This window comes from Orcinus orca, chromosome 17, assembly GCF_937001465.1.
Source record: "Orcinus orca chromosome 17, mOrcOrc1.1, whole genome shotgun sequence".
NCBI classification, from domain to species: Eukaryota; Metazoa; Chordata; class Mammalia; order Artiodactyla; family Delphinidae; genus Orcinus; species Orcinus orca.
The window spans coordinates 38,299,954-38,325,863 of NC_064575.1; the positions used below are offsets into that span (position 1 = coordinate 38,299,954).

General features: G+C 36.0%; 1 long non-coding RNA gene across 2 annotated transcripts in view; it reads left to right on the forward strand.

Annotated features, from left to right (window-relative positions):
* The window catches only part of LOC125961834 (uncharacterized), a 92,371-nt gene extending 76,720 nt beyond the window's left edge, over positions 1 to 15,651 (forward strand). The window contains exon 6 of one of the 2 annotated variants that reach the window (XR_007472901.1): positions 14,262 to 15,651. This is a non-coding gene — a long non-coding RNA (uncharacterized LOC125961834). The remainder of the gene's footprint in view (positions 1 to 14,261) is intronic. The other variant, XR_007472900.1, reaches the window with a different exon arrangement.
* Positions 15,652 to 25,910: the final 10,259 nt, after the last annotated feature.

The following is a 25,910-nucleotide window of genomic DNA, read 5'->3' on the forward strand; positions in this document are numbered from 1 at the left end:
TCCCATAGAATTAAGACACTTAATATTTATATGAGTGGTATAGATTTTTTACTCCTGTAGTATTCAATATGCTGTAATATTAGTTTGTATTCACAGGTATATGTCGGTGTGGACAAATACCACAGATGCACGCTCACACACACACACACACAGTAGACACACATGGTTGCATTTCTCCTTGGAAATATCTGACAATGCATACAAGGTTAGATAATGTGTTTGCCATTGGAGTTTGGCCTTTGTGCTTGAAAATATATTTATTAGCTATGAGAAAAATTCCTGAATTCAACTTAAGAAAAGAAAAATCTCTTTAATTTTAGTTTATTCTCCCTTACTCTTAAAGATAGAAGACAAATGAAAGTTTATAGCATGATTTTCCCTATGACTAAACTGAGGTACAGAAAATTTCAATGGCTGTGCAAAAGGTATACTGTTACTAAGCAGCAAAGAAAGAACTTGATAGTTGGCGTGTTGCTTCCCAGTCTATTGCTTTGTGAACGTGCAGATCAAGAGAGCAGAGACAAGTATTTATCTTAAATAACCAAGCCGCAGGCTTCTTAGAAACAGATAAAGGTTCTTTATGGCTCCCAGGGGTCCTTTGTGTCACTATTATTGTGTCACATTATTTCTGACCCTTCTTTAATTTACTCGCTTAATTTTTTGTATCTCTTTTTATATAAAATGAAACACTGACATTTCAAAAAATGATTGTATCAAATGATAGTATGTTTTGAATATAAATGTATATGTACAGACAGATAAATAGATAGACAAATAGATCTCATTATTTCTACTACATTGATAGACATTTAATATTCAAACTCAGAATCGACGTATCTGGGGAGAGGTGAGTCCAGGGGTAAACAGATGAAAATAAGCAGCCCTTTCCTTTTGACATCAAAAGTAGAAAAATCCAGTCTTTTCTCCTAATTTTTTTCTTGTTCTTTTGACAGCAGTCCATTTCCCATTATTTCAGGGCTGGTTGTTATACTAGTCTTTATTTTTTATATTCATAAACTCAGCTTTTATACTTTTCTCATAGAAAACACTTCACTCTGCTTCTTTTGTGGATTAACATTTAAAACAAAAGATGAACAAAGTAGGAAGTAGGCTCGTTTATACGTGATCCGTCCCAGTGTATTGGTGAGTATTCTAAGCTCTGAAGAGCTTTTAAGAAATATAAGCTCTTAATGCTAAGATCGCTATTGTGTTAACAAATACTTTTCTATAAACTCAAACTCCCCAGCTGTATGAAACATCACTTTATTTATTTTTTGGTTTTAAAAAAATTTATTGCAGTCAAGACATCTATCTTTTAAGATGATGCATTTTGAATACATAGTTGGGTTAAGCCTTATTACTTTGGTCTAATAAACAGAGAGATGAAAATTGAGCTGCTGGATGAAGCCCTAAAACTCTGACATTTGTGTCACTTGCCTCAGCCACCTGGTTGCCTACAAAGAGATCCTGACCTTTGTCCCAAAGCATTGCTGTGGGGATTAAATAACGAATAGCTGCAAGTGATTTTGAAGGGCAACTTGGGATGACTTTTGGGTGTTAGTTTACCCTGGGTGCCCCAAAGAACAATCCAGTGCACTTGTACTGTGGCGTCAGACTTGACTCCTAGCAGGTAACCAATATGCTTTATTTTGATTATAGTAGGAGGCCAGGATTAATAACAATACTCACTTAAGGATGAAATTATATTCAGTCCAAATAATGGATGAACTTACAATTCTGGACTTTTCTTATTGTTCTCTTTCAAAGTAAAAAAGAGTTAGAGAAAGCCAAAAGATGTTCATTATTTTTTTTTAATTTTTATTTTACAAATGCCCAAGCAAAAGATTATTTTCTTGGGCTAGGGTTTTGTTATATTTTTTTCTTTAAAATGTGAAGAGCAAGTGCCTTATTAAATTAATTGAAAAGGCTGATGCAGTTTTTCAGTGTAGACTCCATAAGCTTTTGTCAGCAGATTGGGTATGAGTTATTGTATAGGCAAAATGATATGGACAACTAATTATTTGAATGGTAAATATCAGTCAAATAATGAAACTGCTTTAAAATATACATCTTAAAATTTAAATAAATTTATTCACACCAGTATTTTTTTTTATCTTCAATTGTAAGAGAAATTTGTTAACAGTGATTTATCCATTTTGTTGGAATATATTTGCCATACTTATTCTTGAAATAGGTTTCCATTATTCACAAGTAAAGATAATCCTGTCCATTCCCCACTGCCCATCCCCCCAGCCCAGGTTCTCATTATCTCACACCTGGGCTATTGTCTATTTCTCACCAATCTCTCCCCTTCCAATTCTTTCTAGACAACATATCCACTCTGTCTTTTATCATCCCATTTATGTGACCTCTCCCATTTTCTAGAGGATAGAGTTCAAAGCCCATATTCTTGCCGTGAAACCATTCTACATGCTCCCTTTCTTTATCCTCCTAATTTTATCTTTGCTTTTATTTTTCTACATAAAGCTTTTACTCCAGCCAAATGACTTTATTAATTAGTCCTCTTGTCCATTAATTCAATAACTATCTACTTATTATCCACTCCATGTAAGATTGTGTTTCTTGTGTCTGTGATGATTCTGAAGGATGCAAGGCAGCAGCTCTCTGACCTGCTCAGCTATGAACATGCTCTCTCCAGTCAGGAGTTATTCACCTGCTCCTTTCCTAGTTTCACTTGAAGACTTCCCTGGAACATTCTAGTCTTAATGATCAGGCCTCTTCTACATATATAAAGACTGCATCACTATATCAGTACATTTGCTCTATCAGTTAATCCACAGAAAGACAGGAGCTTATGTTTGTTTCTAGCCTATGAAGGCCCTTTACAGTATCCTTCATATAATACAATCTTAATAATTATTGATTGAGAGGAAACATAAGGAAGTAAAAGAGAATATGTTTTAAGTCGGACACAAGCGTGAATCCTGTTTGTGCTCCTGTCTAGCTGTGCTTAGGCAATTTTATTTAATCCTTCTGAGTGATTTTTCCTCATTTAGTAATGGGCATGATAACTACGCCATAGGGAGCTCTGAATGCTAAATAGTTAATCACCTTTTCTCTTGATGATGAAGAGGAACTAAAATTAGAACTTGTGAATTTATTCTTTGGATAATCATTTTTTCCAAGGAAAGATTACAAAAGAATCATAATCCATTCCTGCCACAATCAAACATGAATTGTCTTTCTGGTTTATGTATATGTTTAATATTTACATATGTGTGATTGCATTATGGCTGATTTTCTTTGAAAATCAGAAGGTCTGGTTTTAATATTTGTCCATAAATAGAAGAAACAAATTTCTACTTGCAAGTGTCATTAAGCATAGTTTTCAAGAGACTGAAGATTTGTCTGTTTTAATCATAATTGCCTAGTAACAAACTTCATAGCACAATATTAATGAGTTCAGATAATATCTAACTTTTTCAATGGCTCCATTTGTGGTGTAGACAGCTAACGTCACTCAGGAAGAAGTGGGTCTACTTATCTGGATTGTGGAGCAGCATTTCCACTGCATATGCCATAGCCCAGCCCTCCAGGTTTTAGAAACCATAGGTCCTGACACCTTGCAGCTCTCAGCAAAGGAAACTGTCACCATAGGAAATTAAAGTGCCAACCCCTCAACCAGAGAGAACCGTCATGGTGGTTAGTTCTGCAAGCCACCTAGCTATTTCCTGAGCTTTTATAAGGAATGGTACCTTGAGACCGCAAACATGGTAGACACTTAGCATCCTTCTCTAGGGCCTGAAGCATCACAGTGTCTGAGGGTTGTGCGAGCAACTTAGGGACTTGTAAAATGTTCTCAAAAATGCAGAAGATATAGATGCCTATGAGAGAAATCATTAGCAAATTCACTATTTTTCTCACCTCAGAAGGGGAACCAACTTGGACAATTATGAAAAACAAAAGAATAACATTTTAGATTTGGGTAAGATACAAATTAAGCAGTTGATCGAGTGCAATCATTATGACTATCTCTTATTTGCTTTCTTCTTTTTTGTTGTTTTTAACAAGTCTTTAAAAAAAATTGTGGCGAGATGTATATAACATAAAGTTTGCACATGGTTGTGCAAGTCACCACTATCCATCTCCAGATTTCTTTTCAGCATCCCGTCTTGTACCCGGTCAACAATATTTCTCCCTTCTTCCCTCCTGATTCCAACCTCTGCAAACCACTCTCCTTCCTTCTGCTCTATGCATTTGACAGCTCTAGGTACCTCATGTACTGGCTTTCTTTTCTTCACCTTTCACTCCTAAACATATACATTTTTCAATGTGTTGTCTTTGGGAATGTGGACTTACTTACAAACCATTTGCTAAGAAGTGCTGCAGCGCAGTGAGAACTCCTATGCTGGTGGTTTGATCTGTGCCGGTGGTTGATCAGCCCAGCTTGCTACTGCCTCTGCGGAGGGTGGCTTGGTGGGCCGCCCTCGTGAGCGGCTCCTCAGGTTTACTTTGAGAGACTGTATGTGACCCTGCTGAGGCAACCTTTGGACCACAGATGCCCATGCAAAAACTTTTACCATTAGAGTGTAATGGAAAGCAGATTTTCACATTCAGGGAAAATGTGATTTCAGAAATATTAAAGATCTTTATGTGGAAAAGGCATCTTTTTAACTGAGTCCCCACAGGAAACACATTTCCCCTTGGGTGTTATGTAACATGAGCATGGTTCGGGCTTTGAGATAGAGTTCAGGCAATTTAATGGGGGACAAGCAACAAACTCAAGCTATCCAGACTTGAACTTGAAAGAAATACAGATGGAAAAAATATAAAATGATCAAAATTTATACAAGATTGCTCTGATCAGGAAATCAGTTCATCAAAAGCAATGGTTTGCAGAGTATTTATAAGTCCATAATTTGAAATATTCCTTTCTCCATAAGCTGCCTTTTAATACTTCATTGAATGATAAATCAAGGCAGAATACTATACGTAGTAAATTCCTACAACTGACTAATCCTTTCATAATTATTTGTGTGTATAGAGAATAATGTACTGCTCTGCAGAGAATACCAGGTTTGAATTTACTTAAATTACCTTATTAACATAAAAATTGGAAAAATATGTATTCATTTGTCTTTGGACCATCTCTTGGTGTTATTATCTCTAGCAATAATAATCATAATATTGTATACACTACTCATAATTAAATCACTTTTTTCTTTTCATTTATAAAATGCTGAAGGTTTTGCACACTCATTTCTAAATATACAGATGTCAAGGCTAAGGTACTACAAAGTCATTAAAACTGAATTTTTATGCATTGATCTAGCAGGAAGCAGTTTCCCCTGATGTCAGTGAAAGAAAATTGCTGTTTTTTTCTCTGTGACCCTTCCCAGAGAAATAAACTGGCATTTGTATATTGTAAACAGCCAAACAGCATCTTTTAAATATAAAACTTTACAGTCAAGTGCCAGTAGTTAGATCTGATATGAATTTTCTGATGAGCATTATGGTATAATGTGTAAAATGCCAGGAAAACAAAGACTTATAGGAAGAGAATTCCTCAAGGGAAACCAAGCTCCAAACCTGTCAATCAAAACCTCAGGCACATTTCTATCCCTATATCCAGCCAGTGGTATTGCTACTGAGCGAGAAAGAATATAAAATCTGAATAACTGCACGGCACACGGTTGACCTTTGTTATGACCTCTGGCTTTGCATGTAAACAATGTCTTCACAGGGGAGGAATCATCAGTTTGGAGGCAGAGAATTTGAGGAAACATCTTTGCCAAACATTTGCCTATGCCTATTTCCCATCATTCCTCATATATCCTGAATGGTCTTAGAGTTATAAGTATCAGTTAACTGCTATAGTACCTGCTTTGTACGTCACGTCCACTCTAAAATAAAAAGCGTTCGTAATTTTTTTAATCTTTATCCTTATCTTTCTCTCTTTTTTTTGAATTTAATTTTGACTGTAATGATCATGCCTAAAAATATCGATAATATTTTCATGAAATATTGAAGAAATACATGTCTTTCTCACAGACAGGCTAACATTGCAGTTCCTGTTGGTGAGAAATTTGGGGTCCTATTATGACAACCAAGCAGGGTTTGCACCTATCTGTCGCTTATCTTTCCAGCTGCAATGATTTTCTCATGGTTGCAAGCACAACAATGTATTTTTTTAAACATCTTTATTGGAGTACAATTGCTTTACAATGGTGTGTTAATTTCTGCTTTATAACAAAGTGAAGCAGCTATACATATACATATATCCGCATATCTCCTCCCTCTTGCATCTCCCTCCCACACTCCCTATCCCACCATGTAGGTAGACAAAAAGCACCGAACTGAACTATCTCCCTGTGCTATGTGGCTGTTTCCCACTAGTTATCTATTTTACATTTGGTAGTGTATATATGTCCATGCCACTCTCTCACTTCATCCCAGCTTACTCTTCCCCCTCCCCGTGTCCTCAAGTCCATTCTCTACATCTGCGACTTTATTCCTGTCCTGCCCCTAAGTTCGTCAAAACCATTTTTTTTTTTTAGATTCCATATATATGTGTTAGCATACGCTATTTGTTATTCTCCTTCTGACTTGCTTCACTCTGTATGACAGACTCTAGGTCCATCTACCTCACTACAAATAACTCAATTTCATTTCTTTTATGGCCCAGTAATATTCCATTGTATACATGTGCCACATCTTCTTTATCCATTCATCTGTCAATGGACACTTAGTTTGCTTCCATGTCCTGGCTACTGTAAATAGAGCTGCAATGAACATTGTGGTACATGACTCTTTCTGAATTATGGTTTTCTCAGGGTATATGCCCAGTAGTGGGATTGCTGGGTCATATGGTAGTACTATTTTTAGTTTTTTGAAGGACCCTCCATACTGTTCTCCATAGTGGCTGTATCAATTTACACTCCCACCAGCAGTGCAAGAGTGTTCCCTTTTCTCCACACCCTCTCCAGCATTTATTGTTTCTAGATTTTTTCATGATGGCCATTCTGACTGGTGTGAGGTGATACCTCATTGTAGTTTTGATTTGCATTTCTCTAATGATTAGTGATGTTGAGTATCCTTTCATTTATTTGTTGGCAATCTGTATATCTTCTTTGGATAAATGTCTCTTTAGGTCTTCTGCCCATTTTTTGATTGAGTTGTTTGTTTTTTTGATACTGAGCTGCATGAGCTGCTTGTAAATTTTGGAGATTAATCCTTTGTCGGTTGCTGCGTTTTCAAATATTTTCTCCCATCCTGAGCATTGGCTTTTCGTCTTGTTTATGGTTTCCTTTGCTGTGCCTAAGCTTTAAAGTTTCATTAGGTCCCATTTGTTTATTTATTTTATTTTTATTTATTTATTTTTTTTCTTTTGTTTTTTTTTTAATTTATTTATTTATTTTTTTTTAACATCTTTATTGGGGTATAATTGCTTTACAATGGTGTGTTAGTTTCTGCTTTATAACAAAGTGAATCAGTCATACATAAACATATGTTCCCATATGTCTTCCCTGTTGCGTCTCCCTCCCTCCCACCCTCCCCATCCCACCCCTCCAGGCTGTCACAAAGCACCGAGCCAATATCCCTGTGCCATGCGGCTGCTTCCCACTAGCTATCTACCTTACTGCGTTTGTTAGTGTGTATATGCCCATGACTCTCTCTCGCCCTGTCACAGCTCACCCTTCCCCCTCCCCATAACCTCAAGTCCGTTCTCTAAGAGGTCTGCGTCTTTATTCCTGCTTTACCCCTAGGTTCTTCATGACATTTTTTTCTTAAATTCCATATATATGTGTTAGCATACGGTATTTGTCTTTTTCTTTCTGACTTACTTCACTCTGTATGACAGACTCTAGGTCTATCCACCTCATTACAAATAGCTCAATTTCGTTTCTTTTTATGGCTGAGTAATATTCCATTGTATATATGTGCCACATCTTCTTTATCCATTCATCCGATGACGGGCACTTAGGTTGTTTCCATCTCCGGGCTATTGTAAATAGAGCTGCAATGAACATTTTGGTACATGACTCTTTTTGAATTTTGGTTTTCTCAGGGTATATGCCCAGTAGTGGGATTGCTGGGTCATATGGTAGTTCTATTTGTAGTTTTTTAAGGAACCTCCATACTGTTCTCCATAGTGGCTGAACCAATTCACATTCCCACCAGCAGTGCAAGAGTGTTCCCTTTTCTCCACATCCTCTCCAGCATTTATTGTTTCTAGATTTTTTGATGATGGCCATTCTGACTGGTGTGAGATGATATCTCATTGTAGTTTTGATTTGCATTTCTCTAATGATTAATGATGTTGAGCATTCTTTCATGTGTTTGTTGGCAGTCTGTATATCTTCTTTGGAGAAATGTCTATTTAGGTCTTCTGCCCATTTTTGGATTGGGTTGTTTGTTTTCTTGTTATTGAGCTGCATGAGCTGCTTGTAAATTTTGGAGATTAATCCTTTGTCGGTTGCTTCATTTGCAAATATTTTCTCCCATTCTGAGGGTTGTCTTTTGGTCTTGTTTATGGTTTCCTTTGCTGTGCAAAAGCTTTGAAGTTTCATTAGGTCCCATTTGTTTATTTTTGTTTTTATTTCCATTTCTCTAGGAGGTGGGTCAAAAAGGATCTTGCTGTGATTTATGTCATAGAGTGTTCTGCCTATGTTTTCCTATAAGAGTTGTATAGTATCTGGCCTTACAGTTAAGTCTTTAATCCATTTTGAGTTTATTATGTTGTATGGCATTAGGTATTGTTCTAATTTCATTCTTTTACATGTAGCTGTCCAGTTTTCCCAGCACCACTTATTGAAGTGGCTATCTCTTCTCCATTGTATATTCTCACCTCCTTTATCAAAGATAAGGTGACCATATGTACGTGGGTTTATGTCTGAGCTTTCTATGCTGTTCCATTGATCTATATTTCCGTTTTTGTGCCAGTACCATACTGTCTTGATTACTCTAGCTTTGTAGCATAGTCTGAAGTCAGCCAGCCTGATTCCTCCAGCTTTGTTTTCCTTTCTGAAAAATTGCTTTGGCTATTCGGGGTCTTTTGTGTTTCTATACAAATTGTGAATTTTTTTGTTCTAATTCTGTGAAAAATGCCATTGGTAGTTTGATGGGGATTTCATTGAATCTGTAGATTGCTTGAGGTAGTAGAGTCATTTTCACAATGTTGATTCTTCCAATCCAAGAACATAGTATATCTCTCCATCTGCATGTATCATCTTTAATTTCTTTCAGCAGTGTCTTCTAGTTTTCTGCATACAGGTCTTTTGTATCCCTAGGTAGGTTTATTCCTAGGTATTTTACTCTTTTTGTTGCAATGGTAAATGGGAGTGTTTCCTTAATTTCTCTTTCAGATTTTTCATCATTAGGGTATAGGAATGCAAGAGATTTCTGTGTGTTAATTTTGTATCCTGCTAATTTACCAAATTCATTGATTAGCTCTAGTAGTTTTTTGGTAGCATCCTTAGGAATCTCTTTGTATAGTATCATGTCATCTGCAAACAGTGACAGTTTTACTTCTTCTTTTCTGATTTGGTTTCCTTTGATTTCTTTTTCTTCTCTGATTGCTGTGGCTAAAATTCCAAAACTACGTTGAATAATAGTGGTGAGAGTGGGCAATTTTGTCTTGTGTCTGATCTTAATGGAAATGGTTTCAATTTTTCACCGTTGAGAACGATGTTGCATATGGGTTTGTCATACATGGTCTTTATTATGTTGAGGTAATTTCCCTCTATGCCTACTTCCTGGAGGGTTTTTTTGTTTTTTATTTTTTACATCTTTATTGGAGTATAATTGCTTTACAATGGTGTGTTAGTTTCTGCTTTATGACAAAGTGAATCAGTTATACATATACATATGTGCCCATATCTCCTCCCTCTTGCATTTCCCTCCCTCCCACCCTCCCTATCCCACCCATCCAGGTGCTCCCAAAGCACCAAGCTGATCTACATGTGCTATGCGGCTGCTTCCCACTAGCTATCTATTTTACATTTGGTAGTGTATATATATCCATGCCACTCTCTCACTTTGTCACAGCTTACCCTTCCCCCTCCCCATATCCTCAAGTCCATTCTCTAGTAGGTCTGTGACTTTATTCCCGTCTTACCCTTAGGTTCCTCATGACATTTTTTTTTCTTAGATTCCATATATATGTGTTAGTATACGGTATTTGTCTTTGTCTTTCTGACTTCACTCTCTCTATGACACTCTCCATGACAGACTCTAGGTCCATCCACCTCACTACAAATAACTCAATTTCATTTCTTTTTATGGCTAATATTCCATTGTATATATGTGCCACAACTTCTTTATCCATTCATCCTATGATGGACACTTAGGTTGTTTCCATCTCCTGGCTACTGTAAATAGAGCTGCAATGAATATTTTGGTACATGACTCTTTCTGAATTATGGTTTTCTCAGGGTATATGCCCAGTAGTGGGATTGCTGGGTCATATGGTAGTTCTATTTGTAGTTTTTTAAGGAACCTCCATAGTGTTCTCCATAGTGGCTGAACCAATTCACATTCCCACCAGCAGTGCAAGAGTGTTCCCTTTTCTCCACACCCTCTCCAGCATTTATTGTTTCTAGATTTTTGATGATGGCCATTCTGACTGGTGTGAGATGATATCTCATTGTAGTTTTGATTTGCATTTCTCTAATGATTAATGATGTTGAGCATTCTTTCATGTTTTTGTTGGCACTCTGTATATCTTCTTTGGAGAAATGTCTATTTAGGTCTTCTGACCATTTTCGGATTGGGTTGTTTTGTTTTTTTGTTATTGAGCTGCATGAGCTGCTTGTAAATTTTGGAGGTTAATTCTTTGTCAGTTGCTTCATTTGCAAATATTTTCTCCCATTCTGACGGTTGTCTTTTGGTCTTGTTTATGGTTTCCTTTGCTGTGCAAAAGCTTTGAAGTTTCATTAGGTCCCATTTGTTTATTTTTGTTTTTATTTCCATTTCTCTAGGAGGTAGGTCAAAAAGGATCTTGCTGTGATTTATGTCATAGAGTGTTCTTCCTATGTTTTCCTCAAGAGTTTGATAGTTTCTGGCCTTACATTTAGGTCTTTAATCCATTTTGAGCTTATTTTTGTGCATGGTGTTAGGGAGTGATCTAGTCTCATACTTTGACATGTACCTGTCCAGTTTTCCCGGCACCACTTATTGAAGAGGCTGTCCTTTCTCCACTGTACATTCCTGCCTCCTTTATCAAAGATAAGGTGACCCTATGGAAATGGGTTTGTTTCTGGGTTTTCTATCCTGTTCCATTGATCTATCTTTCTGTTTTTGTGCCAGTACCATACTGTCTTGATTACTGTAGCTTTGTAGTATAGTCTGAAGTCAGGGAGCCTGATTCCTCCAGCTCCGTTTTTCGTTCTCAAGATTGCTTTGGGTATTCGGGGTCTTTTGTGTTTCCATACAAATTGTGAAATTTTTAGTTCTAGTTCTGTGAAAAATGCCAGTGGTAGTTTGATAGGGATTGCATTGAATCTGTAGATTGCTTTAGATAGTAGAGTCATTTTCACAATGTTGATTCTTCCAATCCAAGAACATGGTATATCTCTCCATCTATTTGTATCGTCTTTAATTTCTTTCATCAGTGTCTTATAATTTTCTGCATACAGGTCTTTTGTCTCCTTAGGTAGGATTATTCCTAGATATTTTATTCTTTTTGTTGCAATGGTCAATGGGAGTGTTTTCTTGATTTCACTTTCAGATGTTTCATCATTAGTGTATAGGAATGCCAGAGATTTCTGTGCATTAATTTTGTATCCTGCAACTTTACCAAATTCATTGATTAGCTCTAGTAGTTTTCTGGTAGCATCTTTAGAATTCTCTATGTATAGTATCATGTCCTCTGCAAACAGTGACAGCTTTACTTCTTCTTTTCCGATTTGGATTCCTGGAGGGTTTTTATCATAAATCGGTGTTGAATTTTGTCAAAAGCTTTTTCTGCATCTATCCAGATGAACATATGGTTTTTCTCCTTCAATTTGTTAATATGGTTTATCACATTGATTGATTTGCATATATTGAAGAATCCTTGCATTCCTGGGATAAACCCTACTTGATCATGTTGTATGATCCTTTTAATGTGCTGTTGGATTCTGATTGCTAGTATTTTGTTGATGAGTTTTGCACCTATATTCATCAGTGATATTGGCCTGTAGTTTTCTTTTTTTGTGATATCTTTGTCTGATTTTGGTATCAGGGTGATGGTGGACTCATAGAATGAGTTTGGGAATGGTCCGCCCTCTGCTCTATTTTGGAAGAGTTTGAGAAGGATAGGTGTTAGCTCTTCTCTAAATGTTTGATAGAATTCTCCTGTGAAGCCATCTGGTCCTGGGCTTTTGTTACAAGTATCTAATTTCTATTTTCCACTCTATGCTTTTTATAGTCTATACTGCCCTCTGAAATATTCTTTCTCTCGTCTCTTCAGTGACAATCCTAGCAATATTTATAGCTGAACTCCTCTCTGAAGCTTTCTTTAATGATTTCAGACAAGTTTAATAGCACTTAATAGATTTAATACTACTTTTGCTCTTGTTCTAGATTGTGTGCTTGCATGTACAAATACATAAATTGCTTTTTAAATCAAATGTAAATTGCTTGGGACCAAAGGATATGTCTTCTTTTAACCCCTGTAGTCCTTTTAATGCTAACTTTCATTGTAAGACTATGAGGAGTCTTATCTCACTAAAAGCCATCCTTCTTTTAAATTATAAGGAGATGTGGTACATATATACAGTAGAATATTACTCAGCCGTAAAAACAGAGTGAAATAATGTCATTTGCAGCAACACAGATGGACCTAGATATTATCATACTAAGTGAAGCAAGTCAGACAAAGAGAAATATTATATGATATAGCTTATATGTGGAATCTAAAAAAATGCTACAAATGAACTCATTTACAAAACAGAAATAGACTCACAGACATAAAACCAATTTATGGTTACCAAAGGAAAATGAGAGAGTTGGAATAAATTAGGAGTTTGGGATTAACAGATACACATTACTGTATATAAAATAGATAAACAACAAGGACCTACTGTATAGCACAGGGAACCATCCTCAATATCTTGTAATAACCTATAATGGAAAAGAATATATGTATAAATATTTATCACTGAATCACTTTACTGTATACCTGGAACTAACACAACATGGCAAATCAGCTTCAATAAAAATTTTGAAAAATAAAAAAATTAAGTACTGAGTACTAAAAAAATAAATAAATAAAATATAAGGTGTCTTTCTAAAATGAGAAGTAGTCTGTTCATATTGATTCGAACCTGAAATCCTTGCTAGCTGTGATAGGACCCTCTTTGATCTTACCTGTTCCTTCCTTCCAACTTCATCCCAAACCTACAATTGCTATTGTGCTCTTGTGACCAGGAATTGGGTGTCTTACAGCACACACCAGTGCATATGTTTATAGGTTCATCATCTCCCTGTCCTGTCAATCCTTCTCATTCACCTATTAATTCTTTTTTTTTTTTTTTTTTTGCGGTACGTGGGCCTCTCACTGTTGTGGTCTCTCCCGTTGCGGAGCACAGGCTCCGGATGCACAGGCTCAGCGGCCATGGATCACAGGCCTAGCCACTCCGTGGCATGTGGGATCTTCCCAGACCGGCGCACGAACCCGTGTCCCCTGCATCGGCAGGCGGACTCTCAAACACTGCACCACCAGGGAAGCCCACACCTATTAATTTTTAATCGCCTTTTAAGATTCAGGTCAAGTAACACTTCTTCATTGAAGCCTTGCCCCTGGAGACACATGCACTCTGCTATGAGTAACATCTGTCCTCTGATAGTGCCTGAGCTTCCTTCCCCTCTGTCTGGGCCAGCTTCATATTACACAGTATTCTAAAGTACTGTCAACGTCTCTTCTTTTCCCTGGGGCACTGTAAACTCTTCAAGGAAAAAGGGCTGTGTTTTATCTGTCCCTGAATTCCTTGCATGTGGCAGAGGACCATCACATGGTAAGCAGGTAACAAATCACACGAGAAGTGAGGTGACAAGGAAGCTGAATGACTGCTTCTCAAGTACATTGTGGTTTACTGCCTGGGGCTGAACTTCACTTACATCTTTAAGTAGGTTAATAATGATGACCCATAAAATAAGTGAATGTGTTTGTAAAACTGTAAAGTGCTATCCAGCACTGGTTAAATTTTAGTATGCGTGAAACTTTATCAAGGAGCATTGAATTTTAAATTGATTTTATTATGAATATGTACATTGTTAGGCCAAGTAGTGATGAACCTCACTGTTTTTTGCCTTTTCAGACTGTTTCCTTGCCACAGGTGATCACAGGCTTAGGCAAACCCAGACCGTATTTAGCTGTTGGCCTTCTGTTTCCCTTAACACAGGAGATGAATGCTAACCCCTTTTCCAGCTAGCTGCATGTGGAACAGTTCTGGCTTCAGTCCCCTGCCACCTGCCGGCTCTGGGATCTCAGGGTGCTCCTGGGAGAATCATAGGAATGCGGATGAACCCCTGAAAGAGACCTGATGGTGCAGAGAAGGCATCCGACAGAGGATCATGAAGCAGAGAGCAAAGAAGTGGGGTTGAAAAGAGGGAGGTATACGCGGAGATTGTTTTTCATCTCAAAATGTGCCATTGTATTCTACATTCTCCTTGAAACATTTCAAGGGCTCCATTTGCATATATTAGATGTTTACTTCTTTTCACATCATGTTCTCCATTCCTACCGAATTACGTGTCAATCTATGAACTGTTTCTCCTTTGTACTTCTGTCACTTTAGTACATTAACAATTGCAAGTAGAGGTTTTCCACAGTGTGTTTTCCTCTTGGTACAACTTCTTTTGAATCTATCCTGTGTATACAGAAAGATCTCAAGCGTGTGGGCCAGTCAGAATGAAGCCAAGCCCGCACTGGTGGAAGTCTACATTCTAGAAGGGCTCCAAAGACACAAGGACACACAGTTGCAGTGATTACAGTACTCAAACCTACCTAGATTAGTTGCAAAGATACTTCTTTAGCACTATTTTCACATTAATTCTATTATTGTTTAAATATAATTGCGTTTCTCTAGTTGATGTAAGTAAATCCTTTGCTTAAAATATTTCATTTTGTTTCAACTGTTAATTTGTTTTCTGAAATGAGTGTAATAAATACAAATTTTTATTTGTCCTAACAATTAAAATGCATGGATTAACCCCCAGCTTGTACAAATGCAGAATCATTACTATCCCTAACAATGTAAAACTCTGACAAATTAGATATCACTATTTCTTAAGGAAAATTGATCATAAGATAATTTTTGGACCTAAAAATCTGCATTTGTCTCAAGCACATTTAACATGCATTCATGGGAGAAGGATCATCTTTTTTCTGTTTCATATACAACTCTGTTAAGTGGATATCTTATGTTTTCTTACATTTCCTGCATATAATTTAAAGGAAAAAAAAGCCACCCAAAAAGAGAATAGAGGGAATGAATGTCTCAATCCTTTTTTAATTGTATCACTGATTCTTGGGGGGGTATAGTGTGATAGCTTCTGTATTTTCTTTACTCCCTCCCTCCCCAATTTTACTGAGTTGTGGTTGACTATAACATTGTATAAGTTTAAAGAGTACAACATAATGATTTGATACATGCATATAATGTGAAATGATTACCACAATAAATTTAGTTAACATCTGTCACCTCACATAGTTGCAACATTTTTTTTGTGAAGAGAACTTTTAAGATTTACTCTCTTAGCAATTTTCAAATATACAAAACAGTATTGTTAACTTTAATCATTATGCTGTGCATTACATCCCTAAGACTTTTTATTTTATAATTAAAAGTTTGTGCCCTTTGACCACCTTCAACTATTTCCCCTACACCCCAGCTCCCACATGTGGCAACCACTGATTTGATGCCTTTTTATGAGTTTTTTCTTTTCAGATTCCATTTAATTGAGGCCATACACTGTTTGTCTTTCTCTGATTTATTTCACTTAGTATAATGCCTTCTCTACTTTCTTGATGACTTGGTTATATGCCCTAATTTAATAACAACAAAAAATGTTTATTGAAGACCCCTGTGAATATTAAGACTAAATTTACAAACTGTCTCACACGTTTACAAAATGTCTCACAGAGTTATTTAACTAATCTTTCTATTGTTTACACGTATTCTAACAACACATTTGATTCCCAGTTAATTTTCAGTTTATTTTAGTGAATTTTCTGGCCACTTTGGCCTCATAGTTGTTGATGAAAATAGTCTGTAAAAATTGAGAAAAATTATTTATCATTTTTTTCTGTTTTTTTGACAAATCTGTTCAGTCCTACATGCCTCAGACACTAGTATTTATTGATATTTTTGTTATAGTGTTTAAAGAATTTTTGTACCTTCTGTTAATGGTGATATCACCACCTTGCTACAGAATTAACCTTGTCTTCAGTTAAGCTGTGAGTAAATGTGGTGCAGCAGAAATGGGTGGCCTTCTACTCTGTTCACACGCGAACATGTGAACAAAAAAACGGAAAGAAACACAGTAAATTGTTGTTGTGACTGAAGTAACTTACTATGTAGGTCTATGGGTTTTAATTATTTCTTCCTTCTGGGATTCTACTTGCTTACTTCTTTTTTTCTTATACAGGATATGTCAGCATTTAGAGCCAATTCTGTTCTTCAGTGATGTGAGAGAAATATCAGTTTAAACTTATGTCACTGGTTGCAGCAGGGGATTGGGACCATAAAAAAATGATTATGAATTCGGTAATATGCCTTGCATAAAGTGGTCAGAAAAGATCTGGACTTTTCCCAAAGACTTATAGAGCCTGAAAATAAAGCCTGGTTATAAGGGAAGAGAACTCTAAGAAGACAAACTTTCAGTTAAACTAAAATGAAAATAGCTACAGAAAAACATTTTAGCCAAAAAAATCTAGCAATATTTTCAGAGTTTCAGTTTCAAAAAAAAAGAAAAACAAAACTAAAGAACAATAAGAGATATTTTTATATGTAAACCTGAGAGATGTGGCCAAATGATACTTCTTGGAAAATATGTGTGAATTTCTTATTTGATAATTTATATCAGTATGGACTCATGGATATATATTTTATTCTAAAGGGTAAAATCCAATGCTATCATATTAGTTTTGTTCTCATATTGATTATTAAGAGCTTCTACTCTATATTTAAATAAATATTTTAGAAAAAGTAAACTACGTAAACCATTCAAGTAGCTGGAAAAAAATGACAGGCATGAAAATTGTTTAAAGTAATTAATAATAAAGATAACAATTAACCAAATATAAAATATTTATAATTGAGAATGATATATATAAGAAACAATATAAGAAAACTAAATCCAGTGCTTTAAAGGGACCAAAGATACATTCTATGTAAACCAGGTTTTTATAAAGGCTATTAGTTTTGTGATTTGAAAGAGACTGAGAAACCATGCGGCTACTAATTATAATCTGCTGTGAATAAATTTGAAAGATAATATTATATGAAAAAAATTTCAGACACACATAAATGCTGAAATCAAATTAGGTCAAATTGAGAAACCAGAATAGACCAATGACTATAGAAAATATGTTAGAAATTGTACTTTATGCCTCTACTAAAATCTCTCCTTCTCCACCAGATCTACTGTGACCACTATTTAAAACTGTAGCCCCTCTACTCATTTCCTCTTTCTCAAACCCCTAGACCTTGCCCTACTTTTAATTCTCTTCAGCAGTATTTATCAATGTCTAAGATACTATACTGCTTACCTATTTATTATGCTTGTTGTTGACTGTCTCCCTCACTAGAGTGTAGTATCAAAAGCTCAAAGCTAGGGCTTCCCTGGTGGCACAGTGGTTGAGAGTCCACCTGCTGATGCGGGAGACGTGGGTTCGTGCCCCTGTCCGAGAGGATCCCACGTGCCATGGAGCGGCTGGGCCCGTGAGCCATGGCCGCTGAGCCTGCACGTCCAGAGCCTGTGCTCTGCAACGGGAGAGGCCACAACAGTGAGAGGCCCGCGTACAGCAAAAAAAAAAAAAAAAAAAAAGCTCAAAGCTGTTTGTCTGTATTGTTCACTGATATATCCCAAGAATCTTGGACATTTTCTAGTATATAGCAAACATCAAAAGTTTTTGTTGAATAATAATAAAAAAAAATGAATGAACATAAAAAGCATTCCTATTAAAGTGAAAAAAATATAAGAGGCATGTTACACTACTATTATTACATGTTACTCTGGAGGTCTTAGACTATTATGACTAGAAAAAATATAAATCCATACATATATGTATATGGCAATTCATATATATAATTTGTAAATAATTTTGAAAATTATAGTTAAAACCTCATGTTTAAAATAGAAATAACAATCAAAATAAACCACAGAATCGTACCCAATATAAAAAAATACAAAGTTTTGGTGAAATGTATTTTAAAAGCCTTTAATAAAAAGTTCTATTATGTTTCCGGATGAGAAGATAAAATTTCGTAAGAAATTTCACTTCTCTCTAAATTACTCTAAAAACATTAAAAACAATTACAATTAAAATCACAGTATGAAATTTCATGAGAGTTAACAAGATGATTATAAAATTCGTCTGCAAGAGTAAATAATAGACCTAAGACTCAAGTCAGAAAATCCATTAAAAGACAAAGATACTAAGATTGAATTAAGCCATCAAATATTTGAAAAATCCCACTTAAAATCAAAGTGATGTAGATCATTTAAAATGAAAGTACATACTCAGATTTAACATGCAAGTATAAAGAAACAAAAAGACTCTTAGGACAAATCAAGCTTCAAAATGTGTGTCTCACTATGAGGTTCCTTCTAAGCAGACATGTCCAGCACATGTCCATGTTCAAGAAATGGACATATTTAGGGGTGCAGGACCCCCATCACCATTTCCGCATGTCTGGTTGAATTGAGGATGTATTCTAGATCCAAGGGCAATCAGTTCTCAGGCAAATGTGTGGCTTATGAATGACATGGGTATGATGAAATCATGAATGAGATCAATCAAATTCTCTCTCTTGGTATATTGACCTAGAAAAAAATGAGTTAATGGGGCAATAAAGCTAAAAAGGTTCTATGAAGAAGAGTAGGGGCAAGGTCATAATGAAACGTACACTGCATAGGTAACATGAAGGACAGGAAATCAGGAAATTAAGAAGGAAGTGGAGGGAAAGGGAAAAGATATTTTGAGGAGGGGATGAGGAGTTGGATAAGTAGACAGAATCAGGAAATGAAAATCAGAGAGAAGCAGAGATATGAGAAAAATAGCAAATGACCCACAAGAGATTTTAAAAATTAGGCATTCATTAGAAATTCCTCTATTTCTAAAGCAGGGGTCAGTAACCTACAGCCCACTGGCCACATACAGCCATCCCCCTTTTTTTGTACTACTCACAAATAAGTAATTTTTTTGCAGTTTTAATAATTTAAAAATCAAAATAATAATATTTAGTCATGAATTAAAATATATAAAATTCCAATTTCAGTGTCCATAAATGAAGTTATTAGAACATAGGCATACCCATTTGTTTATGGATTGTCTATGGTTGTTTCTATGCTACATTGGTTGAATATTTGCCTCAGAGACTTTGTGTGTGTTTGTGTGTGTGTGTGTTGATTGCATCGCTTTGCACTGATGTTTGGTGCACTGCAAATTGATGAGGTGCAGTTAAAACTTAGTGTTTTTAGGCATGATGTGTGACAGGACACATATATTCGAAGATGAAAGGTGTAAAATCTTATAAAAGATCATCATTAAATTTTGCAGTTTGCAAATGATTTTGATGATAGGGATCGTTAACTCTGAGTCCAAATTCAAGGAATGCTATCCCCTCAGAAAAGAACTCTTCTCATTAGTAAACTTGTATTACAAAATTTTATTCAACTTTTATTAAATTTTGAGGAAATTTATTTTCTCTCTTACATAAATACATAAATATCATCTTCAATTTTGAATTCTTTCTGCAAAACCTTAAATACTGAACAGAAAAAAAAGTGGTTTGTTTTGGGGTTTTTTTTTTTTTGTAGTTTTACAGAAAACCCCTGTGAACCTCTGCTGTAAAGGATTTCCATTTTGGATTTCAATGCACATATATGCTCACAGTATGTCTATGATGGTTAATTTTGTGTCAACTTGTCTGGGCCAAGGGATGCACACATAGCTAATTAAATACTATTTATGGGTGTGTCTGTAAAGGTTTTTTTCCGTCTTCCACCTTTAGATTAATATAGAGAGAAGTGACATATATTGGTCCTGTTTCTCTGGAGAACACTGACTAGTATACATCTTTTGTTTGAGAGAAATTCAGGAATTTTTCTTGAGAAAGATAAAAGGAACAACTACAAAATTAGGAATGAGTGACAAAAGTGTTGTCTAAAATGTAAAAATACAAAGCACAATTTATTAGATAAAATTAAGTGAATAACTTCATAATAAAAAGTTGTAGGTACTAATAAATGCATAATAGTAATGACTCCATGTTTTACATAAAGAGTCAATTAGAAAAAAAGACAGATTTATATAAATAACCCTTTTGTCAGAAATTAATACTTTTTTTACTTGCAACCATTCAACTAGACAAAAAAATAAGATAGAAGAGGACTTCCAAGATGGTGGAGGAGTAAGACGTGGAGATCACCTTCCTCCCTACAAATACATCAGAAATACATCTACATGTGGAACAGCTCCTACAGAACACCTACTGAATGCTGGCATAAGACCTCAGACTTCCCGAAAGACGCCCTCAGGCGACCTACACACAGAGGCGGGGCCAAATCCAAAGCTGAACACAAGGAGCTGTGTGAACAAAGAAGAGAAAGGGAAATCTCTCCCAGCAGCCTCAGGAGCAGTGGATTAAATCTCCACAATCAACTTGATGTACCCTGCATCTGTGGAATACATGAATAAACAAACAATTCCAAATTGAGGAGGTGGACTTGGAGAGCCACTGTAGAATTGGGGTTTGTTTTCTGCATCTAATTTGTTTCTGGTATTATGTTCATCTTAGTTTAGTATTTAAAATTTATTATAGTATGTAGATTTGATTATTGATTAGGCTGCTCTCTGCCTTTATTATATATATATATATACATATGTGTGTGTGTGTGTGTGTGTGTGTGTGTGTGTGTGTGTGTCTGTATGTGTGTGTGTGTATTTCTGTATCTGTTTTTCTGAGTGTATATGTGTATGCTGCTTTGTGTGTTTTGTCTGTGAGTTTGTATGTGTATGCTTCTTTCTGTGATTTTGTCTGTATAGCTTTGCTTTTATGATTTGTCCTAGGGTTCTGTCTGACCATTTCTTGTTTTTTTTCTTTTAATTTAATTTTTAGCACTTGTTATCATTGATGGTTTGGTTGCTCTCTTCTTTCATTCTTTTTCTTATTACTTTTTAATTATTTTATTTTATTTTTTATTTTATCTTTCTCTCTTTCTTTCTTGTTTTTCTATTTTTCTTTCTTTCTTTCCTTCTTCCTTTTTTCTCCCTTCTGAGCTGTGTGGCTGACAGGGTCATCATGCTCTGGCAGGGTGTCAGGCCTGTGCCTCTGAGGTAGGGGAGCCAAGTTCAGGACATTGGGCCACCAGAGACCTCCCAGCTCCACATAATAACAAATGGCAAAAGCTTTCCCAGAGATCTCCATCTCAATGCTATGACCCAGCTCCACTCAACGACCAGCAAGCTACAGTGCTGGACACCCTATGCAAACAACTAGCAATAGAGGAACACAACCCCACCCATTAGAGAAAGGCAGCCTAAAATTATAATAATGTTACAGACACCCCAAAACACACCACCAGGCACAGACCTACCCACCAGAAAGACAAGATCCAGCCTCATCCAACAGAACACAGGCACCAGTCCCTTCCACCAGGAAGCCTACAAAACTCACTAAACCAACCTTGGTCACTGGGGGCAGACACCAAAACCCATGGGAACTCCAAACCTGCAGCCTGCAAAAAAGAGACCCCGAACACAATAAGTTAAGCAAACTGAGAAGACAGAGAAACACACAGCAGATGAAGGAGCAAGGTAAAAACCCATCAGACCAAACAAATGGAGAGGAAATAGGCAGTCTACTTGAAAAAGAATTCAGAGTAATGATAGTAAAGATGATCCAAAATCTTGGAAATACAATGGAGAAAATTCAAAAAATATTCAACAAGGACCTAGAAGAACTAAAGAAGAACAAACAATGATGAACAACACAATAAATGAAATTAAAAATGCTCTAGAAGGAATCAATAGTGAAATAAATGAGGCAGAAGAATGGATAAGTGACCTGGGAGATAAAATAGTGGAAATAACAACCGCAGAGAAGAATAAAGAAAAAAGAATGAAAAGAACTGAGGACAGTCTCAGAGACCTCTGGGACAACATTAAAGGCACCAACATTCGAATTATAGGGGTTCCAGAAGAAGTAGAGAAAAAGAAAGGGACTGAGAAAATATTTGAAGAGATTATAGCTGAAAATTTCCCTAATATGGGAAAGGAAATAGTTAATCAAGTCCAGGAAGTGCAGAGAGTCCCATACAAGATAAATCCAAGGAGAAATACAAGACACATATGATTCAAACTATCAAAAATTAAATGCAAAGAGAAAATATTAAAAGCATCAAGGGAAAACTGCCAATAAACACATGAAAGAATGCTCAACATCATTAATCATTAGAGAAATGCAAATCAAAACTGCAATGAGATATCATCTCACACCAGTCAGAATGGCCATCATCAAAAAATCTAGAAACAATAAATGCTGGAGAGGGTGTGGAGAAAAGGGAACACTCTTGCACTGCTGGTGGGAATGGGAATTGGTTCAGCCACTATGGAGAACAGTATGGAGGTTCCTTAAAAAACTACAAATAGAACTACCATATGACTCAGCAATCCCACTACTGGGCATATACCCTGAGAAAACCAAAATTCAAAAAGAGTCATGTACCAAAATGTTCATTGCAGCTCTATTTACAATAGCCCAGAGATGGAAACAACCTAAGTGCCCATCATTGGATGAATGGATAAAAAAGATGTGGCACATATATACAATGGAATATTACTCAGCCATAAAAAGAAACGAAATTGAGCTATTTGTAATGAGGTGGATAGACCTAGAGTCTGTCATACAGAGTGAAGTAAGTCAGAAAGAGAAAGACAAATACTGTATGCTAACACATATATATATGGAATTTAAGAAGAAAAAAAAATGTCATGAAGAACCCAGGGGTAAGACAGGAATAAAGACACAGACCTACTGGAGAACGAACTTGAGGATATGGGGAGGGGAAGGGTGAGCTGTGACAGGGCGAAAGAGAGTCATGGACATATACACACTAACAAACGTAAGGTAGATAGCTAGTGGGAAGCAGCCGCATGGCACAGGGATATCGGCTCGGTGCTTTGTGACTGCCTGGAGGGGTGTGATAGGGAGGGTGGGAGGGAGGGAGATGCAAGAGGGAAGAGATATGGGAACATATGTATATGTATAACTGATTCACTTTTTTATAAAGCAGAAAGTAACACACCATTGTAAAGCAATTATACCCCAATAAAGATGTTAAAAAAAAAAAAGCATCAAGGGAAAAACAACAAATAACATACAAGGGAATCCCCATAAGGTTAACAGCTGATCTTTCAGCAGAAACTCTACAAGCCAGAATGGAGTGGCAGGACATACTTAAAGTGATGAAATGGAAAAAACTACAACCAAGTTTAGTCTACCCAGCACGGATCTCATTCAGATTCAATGGAGAAACTAAAATCTTTACAGACAAGTAAAAGCTAAGAGAACACAGCACCACAAAACCAGCTTTGCAATGAATGCTAAAGGAACTTCTCTATGTAGGAAACACAAGAGAAGGAAAGACCTACAATGACAAACCCAAAACAATTTAGAAAATGGGAATACGAATATACATATCTATAATTACCTTAAATGTAAATAGATTAAATGCTCCAACCAAAAGACATGGACTGGCTGAATGGATACAAAAACAAGACCCATATATATGCTGTCTACAAGAGACCCACTTCAGGCCTAGGGACACATAAAGACTGAAAGTGAGGGCATGGAAAAAGATATTCCATGCAAATGGAAATCAAAAGAAAGCAGGAGTAGCAATTCTTGTATCAGACAAAATAGACTTTAAAATAAAGACAATTACAAGAGATAAAGAAGGACATTACATAATGATCAAGGGATCAATCCAAAAAGAAAATATAACAACTGTAAATATTTTTGCACCCAACATAGGAGCACCTCAATACATAAGGCAAACACTAACAGTCATAAAAGGGGAAATCAACAGTAACACAATCAGAGTAGGGGAATTTAACACCCCACTTTCACCAATGGACAGATATTCCAAAATGAAAATAAGTAAGGAAACACAAGCTTTAAATGATACATTAAACAAGATGGACTTAATTGATATTTATAGGACATTCCATCCAAAAACAACAGAATACATATTTTTCTCAAGCCTCATGGAACATTCTCCAGGACAGATCATATCTTGGGTCACAAATCAAGCCTTGATAAATTTAAGAAAATTGAAATCGTATCAAGTATCTTTTCCGACCACAACACTATGAGACTAGATATCAATTTCAGGAAAAAATTTGTAAAAAATGCAAAAACATGGAGGCTAAACAGTACACTACTTAATAACCAAGAGATCACTGAAGAAACCAAACAGGAAATAAAAAAATACCTAGAAACAAATGACAATGAAAACATGAAGACCCAAAACCTATGGGATGCCGCAAGAGCAGTTTTAAGAGGGAAGTTTATAGCAATACAGTGCTATCTCAAAGAACAAGAAACATCTCAAATAAACAACCTAACCTTACACCTAAAGCAATTAGAGAAAGAGGAACAAAAAAGTCCCAAAGTTAGCAGGAAGAAAGAAATCATAAAGATCAGATCAGAAATAAATGTTAAAGAAATGAAGGAAACAGTAGCAAAGATCAATAAAACTAAAAGTTGCTTCTTTGAGAAGATAAACAAAATTGATAAACCATTAGCCAGACTCAACAAGAAAAAAAAGAAGACTCAAATCAATAGAATTAGAAATGAAAATGAAGAAGTAACAACTGACACTGCAGAAATACAAAGGATCATGAGAGATTGCTACAAGCAACTATATGACAATAAATTAGACAACCTGGAAGAAATGGACTTTGAAATTCTTGGAAAAGCACCACCTTCCGAGACTGAACCACAAAGAAATAGGAAATATAAACAGACCAATCACAAGCACTGAATTGGAGACTGTGATTAAAAATCTTCCAACAAACAAAAGCCCAGGGCCAGATGGCTTCCTAGGCAAATACTATCAAACATTTAGAGAAGAGCTAACACCTATCCTTCTCAAACTCTTCCAAAATATAGCAGAGGGAGGAACACTCCCAAACTCATTCTAGAATGTCACCATCACACTGATATGAAAGCCAGATAAAGATGTCACAAAGAAAACTAAAGGCCAATATCACTGATGAACATAGATGCAAAAAACATAACAAAATATTAGCAAACAGAATCCAACAGCCCATCAAAAGGATCATACACTATGATCAAGTAGGGTTTATCCCAGGAATGCAAGGATTCTTCAATATATACAAATCAACCAGTGATAAACCACGTTAACAAATTGAAGGAGAAAAGCCATATGATCATCTTAATAGATGCAAAAAAAACTTTTGAAAAAATTCAAAACCTATTTATGATAAAAACCCTCCAGAAAGTAGGCATAGAGGGACCTTACCTGAACATAATAAAGGCCACATATGACAAACCCACAGCCAACATCATTCTCAATGGTGAAAAAGTGAAACCATTTCCACTAAGATCAGACACAAGACAAGATTGTCCACTATTACCACTATTATTCAACATACTTTTGGAAGTTTTAGCCACAGCAATCAGAGAGGAAAAATAAATGAAAGGAATCCAAAT